This window comes from Gorilla gorilla, chromosome 13 (assembly GCF_029281585.2).
Source record: "Gorilla gorilla gorilla isolate KB3781 chromosome 13, NHGRI_mGorGor1-v2.1_pri, whole genome shotgun sequence".
NCBI lineage: Eukaryota > Metazoa > Chordata > Mammalia > Primates > Hominidae > Gorilla > Gorilla gorilla.
The window spans coordinates 50,488,422-50,498,363 of NC_073237.2; positions in this window are offsets into that span (position 1 = coordinate 50,488,422).

The window sequence follows — 9,942 nt, forward strand, 5'->3', positions numbered from 1 at the left end:
GATTCTTGGGGTTGCACATGTAACGCAGGGTTACGCGGGACTTACAGTCCTCTAAGAGACAAGTATCTTTTCTTCCCATCTGAAGTTCATGGTCAAGCCCTCTATAACAAAAAACAGATTCACAAAAGAAAAATATACAAATTTATTTAATATAAATTTTATGTGATGTGGGAGCCATAAGAAAATGAGACCCCACAGAAATGGGAAAGCCAGTATGTTTTTATGCTAAGTTTGATGAAGTGGAGAGCTGTGGAAAAGTATGGTTGGATAAAAGGGGTATGATCTAACGATAATAAACTGGGGTTTCAGTGGGGACTTAGCAAGGCCTGTTTGTTCAGATTCTACTCTGTGTTTCCATGTCTTCAGAGATGAGGACATTCCTCTTTTCTGGGTGGGCATCTCTTACATGAGGGTCTTACGACCTACTTCTGGTGAAGGTCAGAGAATTCTTTCTAAGTTTTATGGTGAGAGGGCAGGAGAAGGTCAGAGAGACCTTCCTGCTTCTGTGGTTTTCTCCAATGCCAAGGTGCCATACTTTGGGGTGGCATGCCCCGAACCCCATCAGTCCCTTGCACTCTAATAAAATGATCTTTAATCTTTATTTCACACTATGTAGAAAATAGAAGATCAGAACAAGAGATCATGCTTACCTATACATCTGGGCCCCTGCTCTCTCATTTGCTATACACATTCTGTACCAAAATAAACATTTATGAAACAGCCCATTGCTCAATTTCTACAAAAATTCATATGCAAACAAAGCAGACATCGGCACAGAGGATAGGCGGGTGGGATGTAGACAAATGGAATGTTTTCATGGCAGCAACAAAGAATTTCAAATTGAACATTACATGTCACCATCCTTAAAATGGTCTAACAACTCCACCACCAGGGAATTTTCATTGTCCGTACTCTGAAAAGTCATTCGGCCTCAAACCATTTATTAGTTATTTTTGTTATTTCCTCTGCTTGCTTCTTCTCTTTATTCCCTCTCTTTCAGAAGGAAAAAAAAATCCTGTTTATGCAGACGAGTTAAGTGTTCTCCTTTGTTGCTTTAACACCTGCTGTGTCCTCAGATCTAACCTTCTAGTCCAAGCAGTTCATCAAGATATTTTTCAAAACAAAGAAAATTTCCTCTCTGGAAATTTTCAAATAATAAAACTTTCACCTCCCTGTCACAAGAAGCAACAGTATCCTACTCTAATTAACTGAAGTAGAATTAATAAAACCTTAGACATTGTTACTAGATCAGAGAGGAATCTCTCAGAATTCATGAATAGGAAGAGTGGTTGGCCCTGAAGGACTGGAACAAGCAACTGGAATGCAGTCCAGAGCCTAGTCAGCGTCCTCTTGGTCTTTTCTTGCTTTTCTGTGGCCGCATGTCTCTTGTATTGCCTTCTGTATTTGCACTTCATCATTTCTCTCAGTACACCGGCTATTCCGGCATCTTTACATGCATGGCTGCCTTACAGCTCCCAAATTTATATAAGCCAGTTCCAGTCTCATTTCAGATGCTCAAGCATCCTCAGTTCCCTTCCAGAGAACCTGATTCATACCCTTGGATTTGATGCCCATCAGTCATGAGAGTCAGAGTTCACATAGTAAAAACAGAGGCTGTTGTGAGCCTACCATTGAAGGTGGAGAAGGACAGTTTTAAGAGATGAGGCTGAGCTGGGTTCCTTCTCAAAATAGGAGTCAATCGCAGATTAAAATCCAAAACAATTGCAGTGTGATCCACAGATCCTCAGGCACAGTCTGGCATTACTACAAGGAGTCTAGTAAAGTTCAGTGGATGACTGCATGATGTACAGTTGAACTGAGAGTAAAAGAAGGCAAGATGGAGGAAAGGTAATCTTGGTTACTAGTAGACCATAAAAAGGTTGAGCATCATTAAAAAAACAAATTGAAAATAAGTCCAAGAGATAACATGGTTTAGGGTAAAAACGACCTGTGTTGCAGACATGATTATTTGAATTTTAACTGTGAGAAACCGAGGTCTTCTTCTGTGTACACAGGGTACTAGGAGTTCACGATTCATGGGAGAATTGTACAGTTTAACGAAACAGTCGAGTTATGACATTTAAGCTTTTTAAAAATGGGAGAGATTCTTCTTTTTCTGGATAAATAGAAGACCAAAGAAGTGCAGGCTGCTTCAATAACTCTTATGCAGATTCCATCCCTCCAGTCCACTTTCTATTCATTGGCATTGAATCCCTCTTTTCACAAAGGGAGTCACAAATCACAAATCTCAAATTTTGGGGAAAAAATTGGGAACAAATGTTTACAAATCTTTCCTACAGCCCTCCTTTGGTTGAATGTTTTTAGTAATGTTTAAAAGTTCCTACCAAAGTGCATTTACTTTTTATGACAAATAGACTGGTGAACACTAAGAAAGTAAAGCAGTGCTCATTTTATTCTGCTGGGGTTCCTGCTTGGCCTATGTGAGCTTGAATGTCCTTTGGGCTCAAGTCACATAAAGACATTATCATCACCTCATTCTTCGAAGCACCTGGCTATGGAACCTGGAGTGTGAACAATTGCTGAATGACAAATGCTGTAAGCACTGGCCTGCCTTGCCTAATTATACAGCTGTCACGGCGCACTGGGCAATTTTTCTTTCCGAAGTCTCCTCCCCTCTGCCCAGTTTCAAACCACATAGTAAAGAGAAGAATCCACAGACCTCTGTATTAGGGCTTTTAGAGCAACCACAATGCAATCAAAGTATCAGGCTGCAGGAGAGGCAGAAACCATTTCTAGAGTGTGGTTGACCCATATGCTGCACTTGGGTTGCTGTGTGGGTCAGATGAGGGTGCCACTTATCAGGGCCACAGGTGAAAATGCTGATGACTCGGGCCCCATTTCTAGTTTGTTCAGAAGTCTCAATTCCTAGTTTTGTCACCTAGCTCCTATAAGTTGGCAGAAAGGAGATTTGTGAGTTCATAAGGTGCATCACATAGTTAGGGTGATGGTTGTCACCTGTGAAGCTTGAGCCCTGAGTCTGCTAAGATGTTGTTGGGGCCAGTGAAGAGCTAGGTAATTTAATGAGAGTACAAGGAAGGATAAATCAAAGGAAGGATAATAATTTTTAAGGATAAAATTAACCTATGCTGTGAAACTTTATCTTTGAGAACTATTGTAAACATCTTAGGATCTAAGTGCGTACTCAAAGCTCACAGCAATCGCCCCACAACTGGGTGCAGCATAAGAAAGTCATTACAGATGTCTCATGCTATGAGGTTGAAGTTTATCAGAATCTATCAGTCTTGTAAAAAATAACCAGAGGTTAGTAAACAGACTTTACATTTTCTGGCATCTTCTCTATTTCCATTGAATTCTATAATGTATTCATTGTAACCTATATGTAATATGGATTCATGGCTGGCTGTTGGCTCATCTCAGACATTTGGTGGTAGAAAGTTAGATTGGTGATTATACTTGCTTCCTGATGTTGGTTTAAAAGTACTCCACAGATTCTACTTTAAGATCCAGGATAGCATAATCCATGGATTCTATTTTCTTTGTCATAATCATTACTATAATATGCATACAATAGAAGCTTTGTTAATACTTGATAACTAGTGCATGGCAATGTGTTTTGCTAAACTCATGCTGTTGACAGTCATATATCCCCTTATCCAACTGTCCATTTAATATAAACTTACTAGGTTTCTCCCTTGTGCTAGGATTTTTGCTCAAGCCTGGGAGACACTAAGTTGTAAAAAATTATTCTAATATTGAGAATTGGGTTTAACAGAAATTATGTAATATGTATGTAAATAGATAGAATGAAGAGACACTAAGAATAGAAGGTTAGATTTCTTGTGAAAGCAATACTTTTTCCATCCCTTTTCTTTCTGCTTTTCTTTATATTGTCTGATTTTATTCTGTAGTTTAATCTCGTGATAGAGAGATCGAAGCCTGTAAATCCCAGAAGTCGTATACTTTTTATAATTTCTATTTTTTCTTTTATTTTGTCCTTAAAAAAACTTTTTATCAAATACATTTAGCTTCCTTAGAATCACTGTTTTTCATTTCATATCCAAGGATTTTTAATGACTCCAATATTGGTTTTCAACTTCTTCTGAAGCTCAATGAAGCCACATTACTAAGCTCTGACCAATGAGAAATAAGTAGAATTGGATGTGGCCCTAGAAGGTGTCCTCTAAAGGAAATGTGAGCACAGTTTATTGCTCCTTCCTCCATTCTTCTGCCCGGAAAACAGATTTTGTTGGATGGAGTCCTGGCAGCCATTTTGGATCATGAGTACAAGCACCATTTCCTAGGGATGGCAGAGCAATGATATAAAAGGTGTCACTACATCGACTCTGGTTGCTGAACTCCTTACTTCTCTATGTGAGGGGGGAGTAAACCTTAATCTCATTTAAGTACCCTTGTTTTGAGTTTCTGCAACATGCAACTGCTTAGCCTAATTTTTTTTTTTTTTTTTTTTTGAGACGGAGTCTTGCTTTGTTGCCCAGGCTGGAGCGCAAAGGCGCGACCTTGGTGAGTGAACCTAATTTTAACTGATACTTGCTGTATGCTGATTTAGGCTGACAATATTTAGCTATTCCGCAGTGGAAAAGATCTAGAAAATTTAAAAATTCGTGAAAAAACCTGTTCATTAGCACCGGCAGCTGGGAAATAGAGCTATTCAAATGTCAGAAAACCTGAGGAACTCCTACTGGATTCAATGGTGGTCAAAAGCAAGGACCCCCAGGTGGCACGCTATAAGGACGTTTTGTGATTTTGTGACAAGCAAGTGGAAGAAATCTTGGGGCTTATGGACAACTTTAGGACTCAGAGAGACCCATATTGTAGACAAGAGTTTAGGATGACAGAGAAAGCAGAATTTGGATCCTCTTTCCCACTGACTGTGAGCAGAATTGAGGTCAGAGTTCTGGGTGGTTGGAGGAACTGAGCTGAAGCCTCCAGAGGCGCTGTGGCAGTGGCTCTGGAAAAGTCATTTCCTGAGGCTGAGATGTCTTAATTGATGCAGCAGGGAGCTGCCTAGAGAAATCTGACCCACAAATCCATGAATGTGGGCAGTAATACCAAAAAGCCAGCTTTTGCAGTGGCAGTAGTTACAGAGAGGCAGCTTCCTAAGAGGGCTCATTTACTGATGAGGCGTGGAGTTGCTCTTGAGGAATGGGCCTAGAGACTTCAGGGCATTGGAAGCACAGGACCAACAAAGACGGTAAAGAAACCTTTTCTCGAACAATCACGGAGATCATTTCCACTCCTGGAAGGAAGCTGCCCCACAATTGGTTTAACCCTGAAATAGGAGCTTTCCTAGAAATGAAGAAGAAATCCTTGATGTTAAAACCTCCTACTCCCCGCCTTCCAGGATTTCCAGACCCCCATCTCTGTTCCTATGTCCTTCAAGCTACTGGGTCATTGATATTGCCCAAAGCCCATCACTTGAAATATGAAAGATATCCTCTACCTGCAAGCTGAGAAGACTCTCCCACCCTGTTTCTGAGGGAAATACCAGCCCTGAATAGACATTTTACTATTTCAGTATGAGAAACTAGGGGGAAAAGAGATCTTGTGAATAATTCTGAATCATAAAGAAATGAGCATATAGTTTGAATAATCTGAAGGAAAATATATTTTGATTGTGTTCCTTTATTATAAATTTAAATTTAAAGTTTTATTTTAATCAAAGTAATATATTTAGTTCTAGTTTTAAAAAGCAACTGAACAACTTATAATGCTTGTCTACTTTTCCTTATCCCCATCCTCATCCTTCTAAGGCAATCACATAACTCTTATTGCTGTCTCCATATTTAACTAACACATTCTACTGCTAATTTTTTAGTTTAGATATTATTTCCTATTATAGGAATTAGGTTCCTTCCCTTGTGTTATGGACTGAATGTTTGCATCCTCCTAAAATTTGTATGTTGCAAACTTAACTCCCAATGTGATGAAGTTAGAAGGTGAAGGCTTTGGGAGATAATTAGGTCGTGAGGGTGGTGCCCTCACGAATGGGAGCAGTGGCCTTATAAGGAGAGACATGAGAGCTCTCTCTGCTCTTTCCCATGTGAGGATGCAAGAACCTGGCTGCCTACAAACCAGGAAGAGGGCCCTCACCAGACACCAAATCTGCTGGCACCTTGATCTTGGACTTACCAGCCTTCAGAACTATGATAAATAAATGTGTGTTGTTTAAGCCAACCAGTCTAGGGTAATTTTTTAAAGTGGCCTGAACTAATTAATACACCCCACGTCCCTCAGTATAATCATATCAATAGTTAATCTTATCAGTCGTCAGTATTTATATAATTATGATCATATAAAGAATGCTCACAGTTGAGCTACATTGTATCATAACCTTTCTTGTACAACTTTTTGTTTTGGCTAGAACTAAGACTTGCCTCCTTTCTGTGGGTTTGCTTAGTTTCTGTGTACTATTGCTAAACTCTCCAAATGAAATGCAAATCTCCTCATTACAACCAAGCGGTGCTGGCATGTAGCTCCTGGAGCCCTCCATGCCCCACATCTGGACTGAGTTTCCTCTGGGCTTTCTGCACAGTTGTCATCCTGGGGTCTTCTTTTACCACTTTTTTTTTTTTGTTTCTAGAATTCCCTTAGTCTTTAACTGTGTGGAACCTCCAGTTTCCTGATTTCCACATCTTTCTCATTTGTGATTTACTCCTTTGTTGTAATGGAGTATGTTTCTATGTGGCTTTCTTCAAAAAGGAACATGACAGGACAATTTTTTGATACTTGGACTGCTTGAAACTATCCTTATTCTACTTTTACATTTGGTTTAAAATTTGGCTGGAGTCAGGGTTCTGGCTCGAAAATCATTGCTGACAGAGTGTAGGCCTTGCTCCTTTATCATTTAGCTTCCAATGTTGCTATGTCAAATGCTCTTCTCATTCTTCATCCTTCCTTGGGGATCTGCTATATCTCCTTGGAGGCATTTGGGCTCTTCTCTTTACCCATAGTATTGTGAAATTTCACAAAGACATTCTTTGTTGTGGGTCTATTCATCACGATGTGCACTTGGGTCTTCATAATCCAGAAAGCCATTTCTTTTAGATGTGGCAAATTTTATGTATTATTGCTTTGATAATTTCTTAGTTTTCAACTTTTAGATTTTCTTCCTTCTAAAATTCTTATTTAGATGTTAGGTCTCCCGGACGCTTCCTCAGATTTTATTAACTTTTTCCCTTCTCTCCTATTTTTTATCCTTTCTTGTGGGTTTGCTTTACTTTCTGAAGATTTCCTCGGTTACCATCCCTTCTTTATAGCATTTTTATTTAATTGTTCTGTGAAAAGTTCTGTGAAAAGTCTTTTAAAAAATAGCAATGTGTTATTATCTCATGATGCAAAAAATCTTTTCTGGTTACTTTGAGACTATTAATACTATATTTAAAAAATATTTTAAACCTTTCTTTGCTCACTGTATTGTCTTTATTTCCTGCAAGCGTGTCTTATTTGTTTATTTTGGCCAGTCTTTCCTGTTAGAGACTTCTCTCAAACGTGTGGTGAGCCTTGGCTGTATGTTCATATTTATAATGAAGATCAGAATTTCTGTGTGCAGGGGCAGGGCCTGTCAGCTGGTGGCCTCTGAGTGTCATGATCTGAGTCTTTGTAAGGAGCCATTTTTCAGAGAGGAAACTTCCAGTCTCTTGCATGGGTAACGTGAGTCTCATAGCTCAATATGCATTCCTAGCCTGGATCCTCAGCCCCATTTTCAGAACGATACCTCAGCTTCACCCTCAACTATGCCCAAGGACCCTGACTCTGGAATCGCACTAGTTTTGTCTCTCCAGGGAGTAAATCTACCTGAGGAGAGTCCTTTAGGGTAAGGTGGGTTCTTGGCTGGATATATGAGGTGAACACCCTTGAAAAGATTTTCAACCATTTCTTTTGTTTTTAGTCTTCCCTTGGGACTCTCTCTCTTTCTCCTTTTTTTTTTTTTAAGAAGTACATGTGTTAATGAATTTATGACTTTCTAGACTTGTGTGACACAAATGATCTTGCTGTCTGACTTTGTCTTCTTCCTCTAGTCTTAGGGTTCAGATTTTTGGATACACATATAGGCACACACAGGCACATACACAACCAGGATCATACTATTCACAGACAGAAGCATATTTTAAAAAATTATCGAAAGAAACAGAAATACGGTTTATACACCATTTTGTGGTCTTATGAATATTAGAAAAACATGAGTTCCATAAAATAAAACCTGTAAGATGAGATGATAATACAATAAACAGATTTGAAATTGGAACTGGTTGCAGAGAGGCAGAAATTTAAAATGAGTTCCAAGGGAAAAATGTTTTTAAAGTAAACATTTAAGAACAGAGTTTAAAAATGCAATAGGAGTAGAAATAACATCATAGTAAGTCAAATGAAGGGTATTGAATATATGCTTGGTAAAAAATATTTCAGAATGCAGAGGTAAATGACAAAAAAATAAAAGACAATCAAAGCTGAGGTAAGTCATTTGGAGGATATATTACTGACATCATGAGAGTGACTGTTACTGAAGGGGATGTCAGCATAAACAGAAAGAAAGCAATAGTCAGAAAAATTAAATGACATTTGGCTGGGCTAGTGAATAAGGTCTGGTTTTGTAAACTGAATGAGCTCAAAAAGTCCCAAAAAATATTAATGAAATTAACAACAAATAGATATATGCTGATGAAAGTCTTAAAGTTCAAGGGGAAAAACCCATCTGACATGCATCTAAGCAGTCAAGACTGCTCATCCATGAATGAATAAAAAACATCCAGTTTCACATTTCAATTTTCCCTTTGTAATGAGAAGCTAGAAGACTATGAAGTGATTTCCTCAGAGTTTTAAATGGGAAAAAAAAGACTATCACCAAAGATTTCTATAATATATATAGGTTTTGTTCACATACAAAGGTACCAGAAACACTTTATTGGATATACAATGACTGCCAATGCATGAATTACACATGTGTTTCTTTTATAAATATATGCAAAACTTTTCTGACTAAGAAATGAGTATACCCACACACGCACACTCAAGAACAGGGAAGTAATGAAATATAGAAAGATGAGGGCTATCATTGTAAAACATAAATCTTAATAATTATAAATTAAGGAAACAATAAAATGTTAGTACTTGAAAATATGCATATTTTAAAGTGACAGTGATTATTTGAAGGCAAGAAACTAGACCTCAAGTTCTGGACTATATCACAAAAACTGGAAGGAAGAAGTAAAAGTTGTAATCTAAAGTTAATAATTAGAGGAAAATAAATTAGAATGCACAGTCGAACAGTTCAACCACAGTGAGAGGTTAATTTCCTATAAATAACTAGATGGAAGAGAGGGAGAAACATAACTTGAATAAAATAGAAAACAAATAAAATAGGAAAGAATTGAAAAAGCAGAAAGCATTCAGAATGACCGAAAAAAAACTTCAGGGAAATATGAGCTTTAATGAAAAACTGTGCTTGGCTCCGTACAGGACACCCTTGTAAGTTATCTAGTTCTAGCCACTAGTTGTCTTTGAGTTAGTTCACAACTGTTAGTTGTTGGTAACTGATAGCAATGCTAAATATTTCTTGTCTGTAAACACACAAATTCTGCCCTGACCTTGTCAATTGACCTACCTCCAGCTTCCCCTCAAGAAACCAGTTTGCTCCCATTTGTACATTAATGTCTATTCCTGATCAAATGTATCTGTTCTTCAGATTCTCTTTTGAACTGATTAGGACATCTGTCTGGTTTGCTTGGGTGTTAAATAAAATCTTAATATGTGTTCATTTCTAAGAGAGTCACGACTAAACTTTTAGCAAAACTGATCAGTTCTGATTAGTTATAAATGAATTAAATTCTGAGCACAACAAAAAAGATATCAGACAGAATTAAAACAGCATATATATATATATCTGACAGAATTAAAACTGCATATATATATATATTTGCCATATTAAAGGAACTCAAAAGT